This window comes from Tachypleus tridentatus, chromosome 13 (genome assembly GCF_004210375.1).
Source record: "Tachypleus tridentatus isolate NWPU-2018 chromosome 13, ASM421037v1, whole genome shotgun sequence".
Lineage (NCBI taxonomy): Eukaryota > Metazoa > Arthropoda > Merostomata > Xiphosura > Limulidae > Tachypleus > Tachypleus tridentatus.
Window position 1 is genome coordinate 20,798,070 of NC_134837.1, and position 23,119 is coordinate 20,821,188.

At 35.6% G+C, this 23,119-nt stretch overlaps 1 protein-coding gene across 1 annotated transcript in view; it reads left to right on the plus strand.

The window, feature by feature from the left end:
* Positions 1 to 23,119, plus strand: part of LOC143240139 (nicotinamide N-methyltransferase-like) — a 425,422-nt gene that overhangs the window by 233,980 nt on the left and 168,323 nt on the right. The window lies entirely within an intron of this gene.

A 23,119-nucleotide genomic window follows, 5' to 3' on the forward strand; every position in this document is an offset into this window, starting at 1 on the left:
CTTTTGACAACAATAGTGGGACTGAGTAGCATATCTCCAGTTTATTATTATTATTATATTATCAACAGTTTGTGTGTAAATAATCATGTTGCATGTCAGATGGCCAGTAGAATGTTGTACGCTTGTTAGATGGGTCATAATATTTGGAATTTTGAAACCATCTCTCGAGGAAATCAATGAGCGCAAAACAGAGTCTATATAATTTGACTGTCACGTTATAACGCCCTCACGTCTGAAAGGCGAGCACGTTTGGCGTGACTGGGATGCGAACCCGCGAACCTCAGATTACGAGTCGCACGCCTTAACATGCTTGGCCACGCCGGGCCTGGCGTATTGCACGCATGTGGCGACGGCGAATTTTGTGTAACATAAGCAAAATTTGTTGGTGACATTTAGCGAAATTTAATATGTACAGTAAGCCAGCTTACTCTTATAAAAATGATGTGTAAAGTATTTCTACATGATAATATTACAAATTTGTTTTAATAAGACACAAAGACACTACTGCAAATATTTGTTTATTTGATAGAGACAACAATAAAATCACTTACCACACTGGACATTTGAAACTAATCAAGACGTTACTTAAACAACTGACTTTAAGGAACTCTTCACAATACGCGACCTGTTCATTCATGTAAACACAACAATGCAACAGCTGCGTCACACGTGGCAACTCCAAACAGCGGTAAGAAATTCGACACAAACACTAGAGTAGAAGGATTTGAGGAAAGTGGAAGCTTTGACGGTGTGAACATATTTTCTAAACCATCAAGTCACGATATACATAGCAATTTCTTTGCCTAAAACCTATAAGCGAATGTATATCTGTAAAAGGCAGTTGAGAGAAAGTTGGGAACAGAGGCCTGGCATGACCTAGCGCGTTAAGGCGTGCGCTTCGCAACATGAGGGTCGCGGGTTCGCGCCCGAGTCGCGCCAAACATGCTCGCCCTCCCAGCCGTGGGGGCGTTATAATGTTACGATGAATCCCACTATTCGTTGCTAAAAGAGTAGCCCAAGACGGGCCACCACCATATCTCTGGTGGGTGGTGATGACTAGCTGCCTTCCCTCTAGTCTTACACTGCTAAATTAGGGACGGCTAACACAGATAGCCCTCGAGTAACTTTGTGCGAAGTTCCAAAAAACAAACAAACAAGTTGGGAACAAAATACACTGACGAGAATTAAGCTGATAGGCGAAACACGTTGGAAAAGAAACTCAAGTGGATTATTAGCTGTGATAGGGACACCTGAAAACCACTACAAATGAAACTCACGTGGATTATCAGCTGTGATAGGGACATCCCGAAAACCATTAAAAACTGTTTTCGTCATAGTTTCTTCCTTCGAACTTGCTACCTTTTGCCGTGTATGTTATATCTTTGCCTTCTGCGTGCAATAACATTGGCTGTAATAATAACACTACGTAACACAATTTTTACTTTTTCTTGTTCCTGGGCAGAAAGTGTTATTTCCTAAGTGTTTATGCCTAAAGTAAATGGAAAAGACCTATTTTTCTCTTCAAACTTTGCTTTTGTGACCTGGATAATGAAATTTTCAAATGTACCCATTCCAGGTAGATTCAGTGGTGAGTAGCTGATAGAGAATTTTCTCGAACTTAAAAGAATTTTTAAGAACTTTCTAGAATGTTGTAGAACTTACAAGAATTTTCTAGAATGTTGTAAAACCTACAATAATTTTCTAGAATGTTGTAAAACTTACGATAATTTTTCCGTGATAAAGAGAAAAAAAAAACCCACTTGTAGAGAAAAATATATATGTAAAAACGGCTGGTATGGGTTGATAATTTTTTTATGTAGAGGAGCGAACAACGTTTCGACCTTCTTCAGTTATTGTCACGTAACCATAAAAACACCCAAGTACTAAATAAAGAAACAAACCTAAACAAATGCAAAATTAAAGAAGCCTTATTTATACAACAACTCAAGCCCAAAATAAACCAATACAAAGGAACACGTTTATACCTATATTAATAAATATAATTAAACATCTAAGCACGCCCTCTACATTCCTACACTCAATTACACAACCGCCTTCAAACACGCGGTCAGCTATCGGTCAGTTACCTCTTTCTTTCTTTGTGAACCTGACGATGACCGAAGAAGGTCGAAACGTTAGCTCCTCTACATAAAAAAAAATTCTCAATTCATACCAGCCGTTTTTATATATTTTTCTCTACAAGTGGATTTTTCTCTCTTTATCACGGAAAAAAGTGATCTGTGACAGCATCTGCTAAAATGTATGAAGCCTACAAGGCATATTTCGGCATGCCTGTCGTGAATCAAAACAAACCCTGAGCACCTCTTCATTGATAGCTCATCCAGAATTCTCAAAGCTGTGCTGCTCCATAACGGTAATAAGTATCCGTCTCCTCCTCTGGCTCATTTGCTGCACCTCAAAGAGGAACACAACAGCGTTAAGACCTTGCTAGAAGCCTTGAAGTATGGTTATTGGAGACAAAATGGTAGCATTCCTGATGGGTCTCCAAGGATGCTTTACAAAGTTTCCCTGTTATCTCTGCCTTTGGGACAAGAGGGAAACAGCAGCGCACTACAACAGGAAGCACTGGCCACAACGGACCGAGTTCTCTGTGGAGAGACACAATGTCAAGTGTGAGCCACTAGTGGACCTCCAGAAGGTGTTGTTCCCACCATTTCACATAAAATTTGGTCTTGCGAAACAGTTTGTCACAGCTCTTGATAAGAAGTCTGTAGCCTTCAAGTACCTTCGAGACTTCTTCCCTAAGCTGTCTGAAGCGAAGGTTAAACCTGGTGTCTTCGTTGGACCACAAATAAAGAAGATCCTGGAGTGCAAAGAATTCCCCAAGAAGTTCAGTATGAATGAAAAAAAAAGCTTGGGGCAGTTTGTCGCAGTGGTTTGGGGCTTCTTGGGCAATCACAAGACTGAAAATTACGTGAAACTGGTTGAGGCTCTGGTGAAGAACTACGGCAAAATGGGCTGTAGGATGTTCCTGAAAGTCCATATCCTTCATGCTTATCTTGATAAATTCAAGAATAACATGGGAACATACTCAGAGGAGCAAGGCGAGCGTTTCCATCAAGATATACTGGACTTTGAACGCCGCTACCAAGTAGCGTATAACGAAACACGATAGGAAACTATAGTTGGGGGCTGATACGTGAAAGTGATTTACATTACAGTCGCAAATCTCAAAAAACTACTCACTTCTAAACATTTTTATTCATTTTTGTATAACTTTAGTATAAATACCTGTAAATCTCGACTCATATGTTGCTTATTCAGACCTTATGTAAATGAAAATGTGCAAATTTGTCTGTTTTTACATAGAAAATAAGTTAATTTATAACAGGGGCGTATATCCTGGGGGGATGGGGGTATATATCCCCCTTCATTTTAGGTGGAGGGTATGGTGCATACAATCATCCCCCCTACAGTATGGTCTGTTGAATTGTGTTATTGCATCATAGGTCTACAAATTGTGTGTTTGTTCTTGTGATTCTCGTGTTCTTATCAATGGAATTACATAATTAGGCCTAGATGTAGGCTTTTTCAGTAACCGAAATGTATATCTTTAATACAGGCGTGCTTCTAAGCTTTTCGATCTTAGCGACAGTTCGTAAGTATCAATCATTAGGCCTAAGTATACATGCAAGGCTTGCAAGCACTATCACAGAATCTACTTACGTAAAATTTTCATCACAACAGATTGAACAGAGCATGAAATTCGAAAATATTACTCCCAAGCGTAAACTCCTGTGATCTAGATCTGGCAGGCCATTTGTAGCTTGTAGCTGCATCAATCTTATGTGTATATTGTGCGGTTTTCCTACGCCATTTGTTCTTATGCATGTCTAGCAGGTTTTATTGTCGAACGCCTTACTCTCCTTAGCTGCCGAAGCCGCTGACGATAGTGTACGTTTAGTGTGCAGTTCACGACAAGTTGGAGCCGCTTGGATCCAGACGCGCCCTACATCACCCCCCCTCCGCTCCCTTTAGTCTGAGCCTCGATTTTACAATAGGGCTTATTAGACCTGTGTTTGTGACCCTCATTAATCCATGAAAGTTTAGATTATCACCGCCCTCTAATAAAGTGCTGGTGCTTTATGGTAAAAGAACAATATATTCTCTTACCATAGATAGTAAAAATATTGTATTTTCTTGTATAATTAGAACACAAAAGGAGCGATTTCAACGGCCTGAAGCCTCTACTCGAATTGTATTGTTAGTTTTTGTTTATGTGTTTTTATTTAATAGACGTGCTTATAGACATTATATCACAACGTGTTTACTTTTTGATGAGCTTTAACAGGAATATAATATATTTGTGATTGTTTAAGTATTTTTTGAGAAACTTGCAATTACTTGTGTTGTAACTGGCACACATTATTGTCCCAGCGATGCCCAGGCGGTCAGTCGGCTCGGTAGTCGCTGTGAGGTTCGCGCGTTCGACTTAAATACATTGTACAGTTCAGTCCTACTTCCATTCTGTTTTATCTTCGTTCGTTGTACGTTAGAGTTTTTTTCAATAAAGACTGTATTTTAGCCTGTTGAGTCATCTGGGAAACATATTCCAATTATGACAAGCAAGCGTCTGAAACTTTCCGATATTAGACAGTTCTGCAAGCCAGTTACTAGTACTAAAAGGTACAATGCAGATGCAGATAATCCAACAACCTCAATCAAAGGAATATAAACTTGCCATACAGAGGAAATACCATGTTCTTCAGAAGACGAGTCTGAAAATGCTCGTGCAACTGTTGCATATCATGAACCACCAGATAGTTGTGAAACAAGTTTGTGCAGTAATGAAAAAATCTGACACTCCACAGATACAGTGTGGAAAACCATATCATCCAGAAGCACAAATAATACCACAACAGAAAGCAAAATCTCAAAATATTAACTCCCAGGGCAAGTGGTTTGATGAGTTTTCATGGCTACACTTCGACAATCAGAATCAAAAAGTCATATGCTTTCATTGTGCCAAGGAGAAAAATAGAGGCCTTTTTACAGGGAAATTGGGAGAGGCCAGTGGAGTATACCTTCATATCCCCCGGTTTTTCAACTGGAAAAGGGCAAAACAGAAATTCAACGAACACCAATACTCCTCTTAACACAGATTCGCCATATCTCCAGAAGGTTCACTTGATGTAACTCCAGTGACTGTCCAGCTACATGATGGAAAAAAGAAGCAGCAGGAAGAATGCAAAAGAAGTCTAGCCAAAATATTCAGAAGTTTACGTTTCTTACTGCGTTAATGTTTAGCATTACGTGGACATACTGATATGAAGGAGAACTTCCTGCAGTTAATGAAGCTCCTGGAAATGGAAGATCCTGAGTTGACGGCCTACTTGTCAAAGAAAACCACATTCACATCACCCCAGGCTCAGAATGAAATAATGGAGATGTTCAGCCATCAAATATTGAGGAACATAGCACACGAAGTGCAGCAAAGTAAAATCTTTGCATTAATGGTTGATGGCACTCAAGATGTTACAGATGCCAAACAGGAAGCAATATGTGCACGATACGTAGATGAGAACCTTGACGTCTATGAGACATTTCTTGGTTTGTACAGTGTTTCCAATACAACTGGTGAAACAATATCCTCGACTATACTTGATGTACTGACTAGACTCAATTTACCACTGTCAGGAGTAAGAGCACAAACTTATAATGGAGTCGCTAACATGAGTGGTGCGTACAGTGGATTCAAGGAAAAAATAAAAGAAAAGCAACCGTCAGCTTTGTTTTTTCTCTGCGGAGCACACAAGGCTAATTTAATAATGCAGCATGCTGTTGAAGCTTGTGAATGTGTTCGAGATTCTATCCAGTGGGTACATGAACTTGGTGTCTTGCTTCAGAGGTCAGACAACTACAAGACAATCTTTGAAAACATTGTATGGTCATACAGCCACAATGGTCCAGTTAAATACATCCGCCCACTGTGTCCAACACGCTGGTTGTGCCGACTATCTGCAATTACAGTGACATTGTTGATACTTTGTCTGAATTAGCAAATGGAAAATCAGATGTAGCAGTGAAAGCACGAGGTCTGCTGGACAGATTTCACAAAGGAAAGACAGTTTTAGGATTGTTGATGCCTCAGCATCCATTAGCTGCATTCAAGTTACTAAACCGTGCATTCCAAGCAAAATCAGCGACAGTATCTGGCATGATTGAAGCATATGCAATGATAGTTGAGCAATTGCGAGTATTGCGAACAGAGGAAAATTACAACAAGATATTTGATGAAGCTGATAAAAAGGTAACTTCCCTAAATCTGGTGCCTATTGAGCTACCACGCATTCGCAGACCCCCCAGAAGAATCACAGGTGATGGCTCAGAACACCATTCTGCAACAGCTAGAGATTACTACAGAAGCCAATATTTTGAATTTATGGACACAGTCATAGAACATCTGACCACTAGATTCAATGCAGACAACCATGACTTGAGGCAATATCTGGCACTTGAGAACATGATCACATCTGGCAAGATTGACAACTCGGTTATAAACTTCTATCCAGAAATCTCTGCACAACGGCTCGAGTTTCAGTTGCCCATGTTCAAAGGAACAACAAAAGCAGTATATCTGAAAGGTGCGAAGGATGTTTACTGTAAAATGCATGAAACAAGCCAGCAGATATTTAGTGAAGTGTTTCGTCTCATAAAAATTTTGCTTGTATGTCCAGTATCCAGCTGCGAATGTGAACGCAGCTTTTCTGCATTAAGACGTTGGAGACGTGGTTAGGGTCAACTATGTCTCAGTGTCGCCTCAACCATGTGGCAGTTTGTCACACTCACAAAGATGAGGTCGACAAGATAAACATAGAAGAGCTTATGAAAGAATTCATAAACAGATCATCACAAAGGAGGTATACGTTTGGGAACATGTAGACTAGAGGACTAAATGAATCTTACTTCAATGAAAAGTATGAATAATTATGTGCTACATTGTGTTGATGTGTAATTTTCAAGAGTTCGCAAAGACATTTTAATTATTTTTATCAAACAACATGAACAGTTTTTCAGTAGATATAAACTTATCAAGGGTAATTACTAATTTTATTAATATTTGAAAACGTAATTCATGCAATGAAAGTTATTAGTAACCTTGTCAAATATAAGGGCCATCTTTTATACTGTGCAGTGTGCAGGAATAAATTCATGTGCTAGTTAATCTATGACACATTTGTCTTTATTTTATTAACATTTTGAAAACTGTTCACAACACCTCACTTATACAAACCTACATGGAAACCTCGAAGTATCGTGGCAACAAGATTACTCTGTGACTGCATGTTTACAGCTTTCAGGTTCACGTAATCAGAGATTACCAATTTGCAAATTGAACAGTCCACATAAATGGTTGCAAAAAATCATCCCCTCCATCGGGTGTAAAAAATCTACGCCCCTGATTTATAAATTTCATTATCCCGGTCACAAAAGTAAAATGGCCATTTTCTGTACTTTTTCAACATAAGCAACTAAGCAATATCACGTACTATTCCAGAACAATATTACAGTATATTTATGGAAAAAAAGAAAATTACAATCAAGCAATTATCGTGTGCCTTCAGAATGAAAATTTCAAATGTTAAAGTTAACAATTTGACAACTGAGATAAGTACGTATGTATATACTTTTATATATTCCCCGTCACACCAAACTCGCTAGCCCTTTCAGCCGTGTGGGGCGTTATTATGTATCAATCAATCCCACTATTCGTTGGTAAAATGTAAGCCCAAGAGTTGACGGTGGGTGGCGATGACTAGTTGCCTTCCTTCTAGTCTTACACTGCTAAATTGAAGACAGCTAGCACATGTAGCTTTACGCGAAATTCAAAACAAGCAAACAAACTTTCATATATAGAGAGAGAAAGAGCGCAATGAACCATTGTATGTTATACCATTGCACTTTACATTTTGCAAATGTTCAAGGTAAGTTTCAACAGCATTGTAAAACATGTCACTCTAATGTCTAATTGAATCTCCTTTTCTTAGCGATTTTTTTCCCTACCTAAAAATAACATTTTATACTATTATCATATAATAATTTATTCGGGGATGGATGGACAAGGCCACTGAGGAATTTTATGAGCTGCAAAGAAGGACTAATGTCTGAGCTTTCGATTCTCGTAAAACTTTACTGCTGCCTCTTAAACAATGAAAAAAAGTAGCCACTATACGATGCCAGCTCCCTAGTGGCACAGGAGTAAGTCTAAAGGCTTATAACGCTAAACATCGAGTTTCAATATCTGTGCTATTGGGAAGTACTATTGCATGGGGAAATTCGAGCAATTGCACTAAAACATAACGGTTCATGATGAGAGCAGGATGTGGAAACAAACAGTTAAAGTACAACATACTGCAACATTTATGTTTTTGTTTAGTTTTAAAATTACGCATTACCTTTTCGTGTGTTTTATAATTTTCTAGTTTACTAACTTATTGTCTTGAATTTAAACTATGATTGGATAGTTTAAGGCCCTATAATAGTAGCAGTGGTAGTCAAAAGCGACACTGTACTTTATTTGCTGATTGGGAATACCAAGGTATTTTACCAAAATGTCATCACCTCCTACTGTTGTCCCTATAAGAACTAGATACAACTACAGACCTTCAGTGTAAAAGATTCTCATTAATCTGAAGTAATAGCATGAAGATAGCAATAAAACCAGGGTATTTCTCATATGGTTCCCGTGAATGCTATTGAACCTAAATGTGCTAAAAGTCCTCAGATGTTGTTTTTATTTAATTGAAAACCAAATCACAACATCAACACATTGAAAGGAAAAACAACAGTAAATAATAAGGTTATTGTAAAAATGTTCTCTTTTCAGTACTGCTTATACGAATAGTTAAAATGTAAAATTTATTTTGTAAGAACATGTTGATAAAGTTTGTAGGTAGATACGTAAACTACATACACTGAGACGAACCTACTTTTTAAAACAAAAGTGAAGAAGTTTCTTCTAAAATAAATGGATGACTTGTCTTCGGAACACTGGACAACTTTAATGTGTTTGTTTATGTTGAGTAATTAATTTTATATTTTGTACATTATAGAGTGGTCAGTAAATAATATGTCATATGACTCAATTACAAAGAAGCAGGATACTGCTTCAATGTAGGTGTTTACATTATTGTGTATATACAAATACTGCTATACCACATTGTATTATATTAAACTAATCTGCAATATCGAAATGACAAATACTTCTTATGCCGAAAAGGCACTTGGGAACTAGTGCTGAATTACGAATTTCTAGGAGCAACACGAGGGGCTAGGAATGTTGGGACCCCCTATATACCGGCCTTATAAACAAATGTGGTTTACTTTAATACTTCCCGGCATGGCCAAGTGGGTTAAGGCATGATTCTCGTAAACTGAGAGTCGCAGTTTCGAATCCCCGTCACACCAAACATACTCGCCCTTTCAGCCGTGGGGCGTTATAATGTGACGGTCAATCCCACTATTTGTTGGTAAAAGAGTAGCCCAAGAGTTAGCGGTGGGTGTTGATGACTAGCTGCCTTCCCTCTAGTCTTACACTGCTAAATTAGGGACGGCTAGCGCAGATAGCCCTCGAGTAGCTTTGCGCGAAATTCAAAACCAACAAACACTACTTTGATACGTAATTTCCTACAGAGCAAATATGTAGAATCTGTTTAACAGAAGAGTCAGTAGATATTATATTGCAGAGCTTGAGTTCGTTACTTTTTGATCTTTTACTGGGTTCTTCACAGAGAAAGTGTCAGTACTGTCACAATTATATAAATCCGCAACATATAATATATCTAAACAAAACAAGGGCAATTGTTTTCAGTAGCTGCGTTGCACTGACGAGAGAACAAGAGGTAATGAGAAACCTTTATTAGTTTCCGCTTACTAGTTCTATGTGAGACAGCCTTCTCCTTTCTGTTAGTTTAACGAACAAAGTAAAACTATAAGACAAAACAATCCAAATGAAACAAAATAGGAGTAAACATTTAGAGTGGCCGCTTGTACCGGCGATAGAAAGAAATTTTATGATTAAACTTTATTGTTTATCTTTCACTGTGAAAGCTCCTATCCTCCATATCTGTAAGATAATAGAACAAAGTTATTCTATAAAACAAAATACCTTTACAATGCTAGATTAAAGCAAAGTCTAGCATTAAATTTTAACAACAAAGTAAGACAATTTAAAGTTCACCAAATCACAAAAACAAGTTTTCTTAAATATCGTTATAAAGTATTTATAAAGTCTGCCCAACAGGGAAGAGTTTGGGTTGAATATTGTTTACTGGAGCTGCTTTCTGGATCCAAAAGGAAATTAAAGAAATAAAAAAGGAATTTTTAAAACACGTGGTGTTGTCTTGTACTCCATAAGTTACTGTACTACATAAGTAACTGTTCTACATAAGTAACTGTACTACATAAGTATCTGTCTACATAAGTAACTTATACTTAAGTAACTGTACTACACAAGTAACTGTCTACATAAGTAATTGTACTACATGAGTAACCGTACTACATAAGTAACTGTCTACATAAGTAACTGTACTACATGAGTAACCGTACTACATAAGTAACTGTCTACATAAGTAACTGTACTACATGAGTAACCGTACTACATAAGCAACTGTCTATATAAGTAACTGTACTACATAAGTAAGTGCATTACATAAGTAACTGTACTACATAAGTAAGTGCATTACATAAGTAACTGTACTACATAAGTAACTGTACTACATAAGTAAGTGCATTACATAAGTAACTGTACTACATAAATAACTGTCTACATAAGTAACTGTACTACATAAGTAACTGTACTATATAAGTAACTGTCTCCTCAGTATTGTCAATTTAACTAATATTTAGATTATCAGTAGATATATCATTATTTTATTTCCTGGCCCAGCATGGCCAGGTGTTTAAAAAATACGACTCGTAATCCGAGGATCGCACGTTCGAATCCCCGACACACCAAAGATGATTAATCTTTCAGCCATGGGACGTTATAATGTGACGATCAAGCCCGCTATTCGTTAGTAAAAGAGTAGCTCAAGAGTTGGCGGTGGGTGATGATGACTAGCTGCCTTCCTATACTCTTACACTGCAAAATTAAGGACGGCTAGCGCAGATAGCTCTCGTGTAGCTTTACGCGAAAGTAAAAAACAAACAATTATTTTGTTTTCCAGAATATTTTGTTGTTTGTTCTTTTATAACGTGAAACGTGATAAAGAGCATCATACAACCAATTTCTATGTGAAATACTCTTATTAAACATTATTGTTATATTTTCAATGAATTAATGTTTCAAAAGTAAAAATAAATGTCACAATAGTGTGTAGCACGTTTTGTACCAGAGCCACATTGTACTATCTCCTGTGTCCATCATTTTACAATTGTATGTCTGGAAACTTTCAACTGTCCAACAGCAAAACCACAATAGCAGAAGGGCTATAGGTATCAGATAGACTTACAGAGGGTGACAGAAGTGTCCTCACTTGAAAATATTGTTAATTTGTTATATCTTTTAGCAGATAACAGAAAAATGTGTAAAACTATGTGTTTTTAGAACGTAGTTGATGAGATCTGTTTCAATACGATATCAAAATCTAATTTCTATATTGACTTTCAGAAATCCTTGAACTTTCATGATTTTAGTCATATTTTCTCATAAAAATGTTGTGCACTTGTTATAGTTTCTTTAGATTAATTAGCCTTTCCATAATATTATTGATTGTAGTGTTGTATTATTTTGAGTAACTATAATTTAAAATCAGTTTTGTAATTTTTGACATACAGAGACCCTTGATTAAGGCATAAGCCATTAAGTAGAATAAATAAACAGTAAATGATATTTCTGTGTGGCTTTTATTGTACCACAACAGTAGGCCTGAGGGATTCATACTACTGAAACCGACTTTAGATACTTGTGGTCCGCACAAAACAAATAGTCCATTGTGTAGCTTGGTACCAAACAAACACATTTTGTTTTTTACATAAGAATGAACGTATCTTGCTCCAGAAAAATAAATCACATATTAAAAGGTAAAAATTTAAGATAACTTTGTGTAAATATAATCAAGATTCTCATACAAAGTTTTTTTATACACAGTTAGAAACCTGTATTCTAAGACCAATCGATAGTCTCAAAGCAGGAGCTACATATTTTGATGTCAAATCACGTCATCCTCAGGACTGTCCAAAGAAAACCTGTACATACTAATCACATGACCATTTAATTTACATAATGAATTTAAAATGTTCTCGGAATCTACTTATTTTCTGGCATAACAACCGTTCATCCTTACTGAAGATACAATAACCATTGTAGTATTTTATTATTCTAGTAGCTTCTCTGGTATTGCTAGTCATCATATAATTTAGTTGAGCAAAAATAATATTGTATTTTCCACTGAATGACATGAATAGTATTACTTGCACGTTAGAGTCGGTGCAGAACTACCACTTCTGGTTTTAACATTTCTCTAATATTTGTACACTCTAAACCTTAAATTTCTTCTAGTATACATGACCACACTCAATTTTATAAATACCTGTCTTTTTTTTTTCATTGTATTAAGCTCATCTTTAATTTTATTTAATATCTGACTAATTTATGTAATGGTTTATAAATCGAAATAAGACCTGGGAGATATGGTAAAAATAACATTTCATCAAATGTTTATGATTATTATTTCTAAGTTTGGTAAAGTTTCTTATCAACAATAATAGGTGATAAACTTTTATCTCATAATAGATTTATTATTCAAGCTCATTTTGAAAATCGTTTTCTTTAAAACTTAACTTTTAAAGTTCTGTAAACGTGAAGATAAAAGCAGACAAAAATTTAAAAACTGACATTTTTTATGTTTCTTTGTATAAAATCAGCTACAGTGGTTCAGCAGTAGGTCTGCGAACTTAAAACTCTGAAAAACGGATTTTCATACTCGTGGTAGACAAAGTACAGACATCCTATTGCATAACTTTGTGTTTAACTACAAACGATTATTGTTTGTTTGTTTTTGTACTTTAGAACAAAGCTACACGAGGGCTACCTGCTCTAACCCTCCCTAATTTAGCAGTGTAAAACTAAAGGGAAGGCAGCAACTCATCACCACTCGTAGCTAACCTTTGAGCTACTCTTTATCAACGAATAGTGTGATTGACCGTCACATTATAATGCTCTTAAAGCTAAAAGGGCAAGATTATTTGGTGTGACTTGGATTCGAACTCGCGACCCTCAGATTAAGAGTCGAGCGGCCTAACCACATGATCGTGCCGGCTCTACAAATAATCGTATGAAATGATTCTTAGTGAAATGTCATACTAACAGAAAGGGTTGTATGATAAACAAAGGCTCCTGGCTTATATAGTTTTCTTGATTAAAAGGTCAAGAAACGATAAACTGTTATTTTATTCAATTTCACAAATAATTTTAATAGTGAGTTCTACACCATTCAAATAATTAGAAAAAAATATATCAAATATTCTTTACAATGCTGCCATGCCACAAACTTTTAACCATATTTGTGGGTAGTGTTTAGTGAACAATACTTTCAAATCTTATCATGAGAAGATCACATAATAAAGAAGATAATAGAGAACCAATAGCTAAGCCTCCAGTCAGTTTATAGATCTGCTTATTAACTGAAAAAAAACAACGAATTTTCCACACAAGCTTTTGTTACATTTGTCATGTTCAAAATTTCAAAGACTAGAATACTGTTTGTCCATAACTTGTCTTCGAAACACTTAATAGCTTTATCAGTAGTTAGAGCACTGTTTCAAAACCCAAAGGATGCTACCTCATTCAGATTAAAGTAGGTCACCTGAGAATTTCATAAATATCAAGTAATATGCAAATTATATAATACCCGTGTATTGCACAACTGTTATGCAATATATACCATAGGGCAATGATGTTGTAGTACAACGAAGTAGCACCAGAGGGCGGGTCTGTCCTAGAATAGGCGTGATATCATAGTTACATGAAGAGGAACTAAATACATCATTGGTATGATGAGCAGGCAGATAGTCTGCAAGCGAAACACTACATGGTAATGCATATCAATATATCATCAGCTTCACAGTAACATTTAAAGTCTTAAAACTAATATTTTATCTAATTTATATAATGTTGAGTTTACAATTATCAGAATTACAACTTTGTTGTATAATATTAAATTTTCTAGTTTAATCTTACCAATGTTATAGTTTTTGCTTATATACTGCACCTGTCATATGGAGAGCAAACACCGTTACGGTAGGCTTACTCAGCAAAGTGTGCTGTTAAGGTTAGTTCTGCATTAGCGGATGGTGTTTGTATATACAGGTGGTATAACTATGATTTACTATGTTTGGTTTGGAGAAGAGTGTTTCTATAAATAGATACTTAAAGGTGAGCGCATCATAGGGCGTCTCAATATGTGACTATTCCATCACTATTGTAGTCTGGATTTCATTATGTGTCTAAAAGTTACAAGGAAAACCATTATTTTAATGAAACAGATATAATAACAGTGTTACATATGTTAATTTTATCACACATAGTATCTTAATCTATCTATTATTTCAAAAAGGGCAGATAGTATTGCATACAGCCTTTTACAATTATTAATTGTCTTAAGTATAAAACAGTTTCCTAGTTCATTAGTTCTACAGTGTTTGTTTTATCATTTGATATGTTTCGTTTTTTGTAAATGTTGAACATTATGTTTTTAAGTATTGCGTTAATACACATTTAGTGTAGTGATCATAATTTAACTTCTACATTTAAATTGCATGACATAGTTTTTGATTTTCTTATGCTTAGACCCGACATGGCCAGGTGGGTTAAGGCGTTCGACTGGTAATCTGAGGGTCACGGGTTCGAATCCCCGTCACGCCAAACATGATCGCCCTTTCAGCCGTGGGGACGTTATAATGTTACGGTCAATCCCACTATTCCTTGGTAAAAGAGTAGCCCAAGAGTTGGCGGTGGGTGGTGATGACTAGCTGCGTTCCCTTTAGTTTTACATTGCTAAATTAGGAACGACTAGCGCAGATAGCCCTGGTGTAGCTTTGTGCGAAATTCAAAAACCAAAACAAACAATTCTTATGCTTTATATGTAAAATGCTTATCACTGATATATTTTTATAATAAACATGTATAACATGCATTCGCCCTGAAAATGACACTTATTTAAATATCTAAATAACACATTATAATTTTTAACTTTATGTTTATAAGTTGATTTGTTTTCAACAAAGTTTCAAAGCGTTAAATGCATAGTTATGTTTGACCATTACTATTTCTACCTTTCTGTAGATACTTTCACTAATCTTTCTTTATAATTTATTTCTTTTTGACTAAACACTATATGCATATAAGCTTCATAAAAAATATTCTTACCATCTCAAAAAACATAATGTTTACTATAAACAGGTTACTTTTCTAATGTATTACTGATGCATTCCAGCTGATTAAAAGTTGAGAAAGCTTGACTTCTAATCACCAAGCCTTCGAGGTTCAAAAAGTTAAATTATTAGAAGATTGTAAATTTAAAACAATATTTATAAACAGGATAGCAGTAATTAATAATTTTTTTTCTTATTCCTGGGCAGAAAGTGTTATTTCCCAATTGCTTATGCCTAAAGTACATGGAAAAGACCCATTTTATTTTTCAAACTTTGCTTTTGTGACTTGGGTAATGAAATTTTTAACTTTACTCATTTTCCAGAACATTCTAGGTAGATTAAGTGCTGAGTAGCTGATATAGAATTTTCCCGAACTTACAAGAATTTTCGATAATGTTGTAGAATTTTCAAGAACCTTTACAGAAGCTCACCACTCACCACTTCAGTTTAGTTTTAGCTGCCTAAGTAAACACGTACACCTATCTGATTTTATTAGAGCTGGCATCAAGAAGCTGCAAACATTCTCCAGACGCATTTTACTACGTATGTGGCCAATGTATCAAGACAAGAGCGAAAAAGTACTCTGTGACAGCATCTGCTAAAGTGTATGAAGCCCACAAGGTATATTTCAGCATGCCTATCAGGGATCAAGACAAGCCTTGGGCTCCTCATTTTACCTGCGAGCATTGCATAAAAAACTCTAGAAGGTAAGACGAACAATTTTTGCTTGCTTGAATATTAAGATTTTATGTTATACAAATTTTAACATTTTAAAATTTAAATATCTTTTAATTTATTTTTAAATTTCCAGTAGTATAGAAAAATATCACATATAAAATATTTTGCAAGAACCTCTTACACATTAGTTGTGGATGAAATAAAATTTATTTTTTATAATAACAATTTTATTTTGCTCTTTTGCAGGATTCTACAGAGGGAAAAAGAGAGCCATGAATATCACTATGCCAAGAATTTGACATGAAGCCACTGACCACTCAAGCAATTTCAACTTTTACATGGTGAACCCTTCCAAACGTCGGGCTGGCAAGAATGCATCTTATATCATATATCTTGACCTTCCATCATCCATCGCTCCAGTACCACACTGCTCTGTGCTCCCTATACCCACTCCTCCATAGAGAAAGCAGCCATCCTCAGAAGAAAACAGCAAATCAGAAGAGGAGGTAGACGTTGAAGATCCAAATTACAATTTCAAAGGTGCAGCTGGTTAGAAAAGCCCATACTACCTTAACCAAAGAGGCATCAATGACTTCATCAGACATATTAGTCTGACAAAGTCGAATGCCAAGCTTTTAACATCTAGGCTCAAGGGTGGGATTTGCAAGATGAAAGTGTGCAAGTCGCAAGTCAGACATTTTCAAGCTTCTTCACTTGTCAAGATGGGCTCTGCTTCTGCCACAATGTATCCGGTCTGTGCAAGGCAACTGGGAATTGCCTGTAACTCGAACAAGTGGCGTCTCTTCATTAATAACTCATCCAAAAGCCTTAAAGCTGTGCTGCTTCGTAACGGGAATAAGTATCCGTCTCTTTCCCTGGCTCATTTGGTACACTTCAAAGAGGAATGCAACAGCGTCAAGACCTTGCTAGAAGTCTTGAAGTATGATGACTATGGCTGGGAGATTATCAGAAACTTCAAAATGGTGGCATTCCTGATGGGTATCCAATGAGGCTATACCAAGTTTCCCTGTTATCTCTGCCTTTGGGACAAGAGGGAAATAGCAGCGCACTACAACAGGAAGCACTGGTCACAACGGACCGAGTTCTTTGTGGGGAGACACAATGTCAAGTGTAGGCCGCTAGTGGACCTCCAGAAGGTGTTGTTCCCACCATTGCACATAAAACTGGGTCATATGAAACAATTTGTCACAGCTCTTGATAAGAAGTCTGCAGCCTTCAAGTACCTTCGAGACTTCTTCCCTAAGCTGTCTGACGCGAAGGTTAAAGCTGATGTCTTCGTTGAACCACAAATAAAGAAGATCCTGGAGTGCACAGAATTCCTCAAGAAGTTCAATAGAAAGAAAAAAATACTTGGGGCAGCTTTCTTGCAGTAGTTTGGGGCTTCTTGGGCAATCACAAGACCGAAAGTTACGTGAAACTAGTTGAGGCTCTGGTGAAGAACTACGGCAAAATGGGCTGCAGGATGCTCATGAAAGTCCATATCATTGACGCTCATCTTGATAAATTCAAGGAGAGTATGGGATCATACTCATAGGAGCAAGACGAGCGCTTCCATCAAGATATAATGGACTTTGAACGCCGCTACCAAGAAGCGTATAATGAAAACATGATGGGAAACTTTATTTGCGGACTGATACGTGAAAGTGATCTACATTACAGTCGCAAATCTCGAAAAACTTCTCACTTCTAAACATTTTTATTCATTTTTGTATAACGTTAGTATAAATACATATAAATCTTGACTCATGTGTTGTTTTATTCAGACCCTTATGTAAATGAAAATGTGCAAATTTGCCCATTTTTTAACGAGTCGAACGCCTTAACCCACCTGGCCATGCCGGGCCCTTTACATAGAAAATAGGTTAATTTCTAAATTTTATTATCCAGGTCACAAAAGCAAGGTTTAAAGGGAATAATGGTCATTTTCTGTACTTTTATAACATAAACAATTAAGAAATAACACATACTATTCATGAACAATATTTGTGTTACACAGTGTTATGCTCAACAAAATTATACCTGACTTAACCGAAATTTAGCACTATAATGTTGAAGCAAATATAAATTTATAATTGTTTCTCTGCATAAAACTATTAGTCCAATGAACATTTATAAACACTCCAACAGATAAGAAGAAAATTAATTGAAATATAAGAATTAGCAAAAAAAAAATGTTATTATGATGGTTCTGAATATAAAACAGTTTTACTTTTATTTTCAAAATGGGAGTAACTGGCAGTTGATAAAAGCTCACAATAAGCTCAAGACAGTGGTTAGTGTAAAAGACAGCGCTGTCTTCTTTAACCATTTGTGATCTGAGGTAATATTGTGGTTGAATAATTAATTTTGTTAATACTTTTGCTGACAAAAGTAAAAACACAGTATGGTAACAGAGGGGACAATAGTTCAATGTCCTTGGTCATGTTGTAGTTTGACTCTTGTTAGATATCAGGGGCGTAGATCCTGGGGTGCTGGGGGTATATATCCCCCTTCATTTTAGGTGCGGGGTATGGTGCATACAATCATCCCCCCCTACAGTATGGTCTGTTGAATTGTTTTATTGCATCACATCTCTATAAATTGTGTGTTTGTTCTTGTGATTTTCGTGTTCATATCAATCGAGTTACATAATTAGGCCTAGATGTAGGCTTTTCTCAGTACCCGAAATGTACATCTTTAATATAGGCGTGCTTCTAAGCTTTTCGATCTAAGCGATAGTTCGTAAGTATCAATCAGTAGGCCTAAGTATACATGCAAGTATCGTGGCAACAAGATTACTCTGTGACTGCATGTTTACAGCTTTCAGGTTCACATAATCAGAGATTACCAGTTTGCAAATTGAACAAGTTGATATGAACTAATTACTCTCAATAAAAGAGCTAATACTATTACATATAAAAGACAAGATCATTGTTTATCAGCTTCAGTCTGTTAGAAACTGTAACCTCGCTTACACTGTTCTTATTGTCACTAGTTATTGTAGATGAAAATTCAAGAAATATACTTTTGGCCATTACAATAATTTATTTCTCCACAAAAATTAATATGAACTGTACGAAGTGTGTGGTGAAAAGAAAAGAATATATTTTAATAACAACAACTAAGCTACATCAGAGTCTCGTCAACACATTTTATTATTTTGTATTCATCTAATGCATCAGCCTTCTCCAATAGCTTCGATATCATTAGTATGTATGAGATTATAAACTCGTAATTCATATTTCAGTAATTTAAAATCACTTAGGATTGTGAATAATGCTATGAACTTATTACATTGTTTCTTAGTCATTATCCGATATTTTACAGCGGACCAACTATTAATGATTGCATATATATATATATTTTAGATTTTCTTTCTTTGTTTTAAACGAAGGTAAACCTGAAAACAGAACTTGTAACATGGAAGCCTAATACATTTCCTGATTTCTCTGGACTGCAATTTCACTTATTCCAAGCTCATCAGTACAACTTATATAATTAAACCAAAGAAATACTATTATCTCCCATATACATGTGTATATACTATTTATCGGGTTTTTCAGTCCATTTTAATTCACCGTACGGTAACCTAAAGTAAGCTGGCTGTGTGAATGATGTTATGACATTGTGCCAAATTCATTGTTTGTGATTATATAGCGAACCAAATGATAAATGATTATATGTGTGGTAGTGACGGAAACTAGTAATGAACAAGTTTTCCGTTTTGGCTTTGGTTTATTTGTGTGTGTGTGTGTATATATATATAATCGAAAACAGCATAACTGTAAACAAACATGATGCGGCCCACAAATAACTGCCCCCGAATGGATTATTTTGATATGTTTTGAATTTCCTGCAAAGCTACACGAGGGCTATCTGTGCTAGCCGTCCAAAATTTAGTAGTGTAAGACTAGAGTGAAGGCAGCTAGTCATCACCATGCACCACCAACTCTTGGGCTACTCTTTTACCAACGAATAGTAGAATTGACCGTCATATTATAACGCCCCCACGAATGAAAGGGTGAGCATGTTTTATGTGATGGGGATTCGAACCCACAACCCTCGAATTACGAGTCGAGTGCCCTAACCACGTGGCCATGCCGAGCCCGCCTGAAAGGTGTAAACTCTATGCTTTCGACCAAAAATGAGGAAATACTAATGTTTATATTTTGTGCACACTGTCGTTACTAAGTATTTCATATTTTACAAAATGTGTAGAGTGCGCATGTCTATTACAAAAATAGCATAGGCTACTGTTTTATGTTTAGATACATTTTATAGAATTATCATCAAGTGCATATTAAATTTGGATACATTATAATTGTATACGAGTTTCTTCAATAACTTTGTGTTTCACTTGCTTTATTTCCGTCCACATTATTTTCAGCCAAGTTATTTTTTTCAATAGATATCATGTTCCTTGCATAATTTTATATGGTAAATAAAGTGATATTATAAAATATGTTACAGCTATGTCCAAGAAACAAAGGCAATCAGTTACCGGGAAGCGTTTGCATTAATTTTAAGTAAGCATGCGAAAATATTTATAAGGTGGTGGTTTGTGGTTCACAACTTCCGTATTTTGCGCCCGTTGTTTACAAAATTAAACAATATCCACTTTTTAAGAATACCCTAAAGCGTGGTAGAAATTTAGGTGCGATCGATTTGACCAATTTTTCTCCAGGCGAGGGCTAACAGTCACAAGATTTTACTGTAATTTTTACTTGTGTTTGCTTATATATCTCCGAGAATTCTTAATCTATTACAACCAAACATGTTCTCAAGCTAGAAAAACTTACTTATCAGTTATGCATCGTATTTTAAAGAAATCGTTTAAAGAAAAGTTATTATTTTCATTGGTTTTAAGATGAAGAAGGAGAAAAAAACGACGAATTTTAGGTTACGTTTGGCCTGCTGTAAAAGGTTAAAGCGATTTCCTTGAAATTTGGTATATAAAGTAAAGAAACTTAAAAACCTACTATACAAAAAATGGGATAGTGTTGAATAACGACGCGATTATACGAATGATTGAAAAACCCCAGGTTTTCTTTCGTGTTAATCACAAGTGTTTTTTCCTTTTTTTGGCCGTAAGACATACTACCATTTAACTTCATATCATCATTATGATTTCTTTCTGAATTGCTTCTTGAGGATGATATTAACTACGGAGGCATTGAAAGAAACAATTATAACAACACTAAAAAGGAAGACAGAAAGAAGAGATATAAAAAATCAAGTTTCTGTTATTTTAATATTTTATCCACAACATACACATATTTTAAATAAGTGCTCATATTATTGAAAAAAAAACACAATAAAACTTCAGTTGCCATATTTCGACATAAACCAGTAAATGTTAACAAGACAACAAACCAGAAATATATATTTGTTTCGGCACAAACAATTACCAAATTTCAGAAAGTGCGGTCCTTACACATTTCCATGACACATTACATTGACACTAAAGGGTTAGGGGTAGTAGCAGGGACCTAACTATTTATGAAATAAGAATTTTATTTACACGTACATCTAAGTGTTATTATTTGCTGTTAGTAATCATATACTATCACAAGGAGCGCATGAACATAAATAATACCTAAAATTGTGCTCCAAGTGGACCTGTTGTGAAACAAAAAATTCAGTGTTAAATGTTCAACCAGAATGAATAAGACATTATCCACTTCAAGATAGTACTAGTGTTTCCACCTCAATAAACTATCACTTATTTTGAATTATTAACTTACTGTTACGTAATAGGTTATTAACAGCTACCCAAAATATGACTAAATATTTCTATCTTCTGTAATTTTATTACTTTTTGCTTTAGTCACTAAAAGGTTATGTTTTGAACACTAATTTTTAAGCAACTGCTATGACCTGTGTGAAAGTTTTAAGGCCTATCACTAATTATAGTATTTTGTATTAATCATATACTATCAGAATGAGCGCATGAACATAAATAGTTGTGCTCCAAGTAGACTTGTTGTAAATGAAAAAAAAGTCAATGTTAAATGTTCAACTGAAGAAGACTTTATCTACTACTGTTTCCACCCTAACGGTCTGCAGGGTTTGAAATAAAGAATAGATTAGGTCTTTACGTCATTCATAGCCTCCTTCTCTTCCTTAAATGTCCCCGCTAGCACAAGGGGGACAGCGGGATAGCTAGCACAGCACACATATTATAACTCTACAGACTTATAACGCTCAAATCAGGCGTTCGATTCCAGTCGGTGGATTCAACAGATAGCCCAATGTGGCTTTGCTATAGGAAAACACACAGACACTCATTACTGAATTTTCACATTTTACTAAGCAAATGGAAAATCCACAACTAATATTAGCTTATTTTAGCATTAATGTTTGCAAAATAGCTTATTTCCACATAATAACAATAAACTTCATTTCAGCCGACGTTTCGCCAATGCGGCTTCACCACTGCTAGTGGAACTGAAATGTAAAACAAAATAAGATCCTTATTGTTAAGATGGAATTCAAATACACTTAGCTCTGTGAAACTTAGAAAGACATTTATACATGTAATTTATTTAATTAGACAAGTTCTATGGAGATCATGAACGACTTGTTTGAATAGCAAACATTTTTTATCACACACATATCACCTATCACAATAAAATCTCATTAAAACATACATAATGAGAAAATATAATACCAAGTTATTATAAATAGCATCTGTAACATTATATCAGTTCATATTAAACATTCGGTATTTGGTTTGTTCTGCTTGTACTGTAATAACCTCCATAAGGCCACACGCATGTGGTCATTGAAGTTATCCATCGTGTTTTCATTCTAACTTTTCACTAGAAGGTCACTTTTGACCTTGATATGTTAACCTGATCAAAATAAGGTCATCTTGAACAGTTGTTTTTCAGACTGTATTAGTAGACTTTCCTAGAAACAAAAATATTGTAGTCCGATGGTAATGCTCTTTTGCTTCATATAATTTCTGAATAGTAAAAAAAATGACACCTTATAGCCTCTGGCACGTGATGAGCATGTCTCTACGCAAAGTACAAAGAACTTG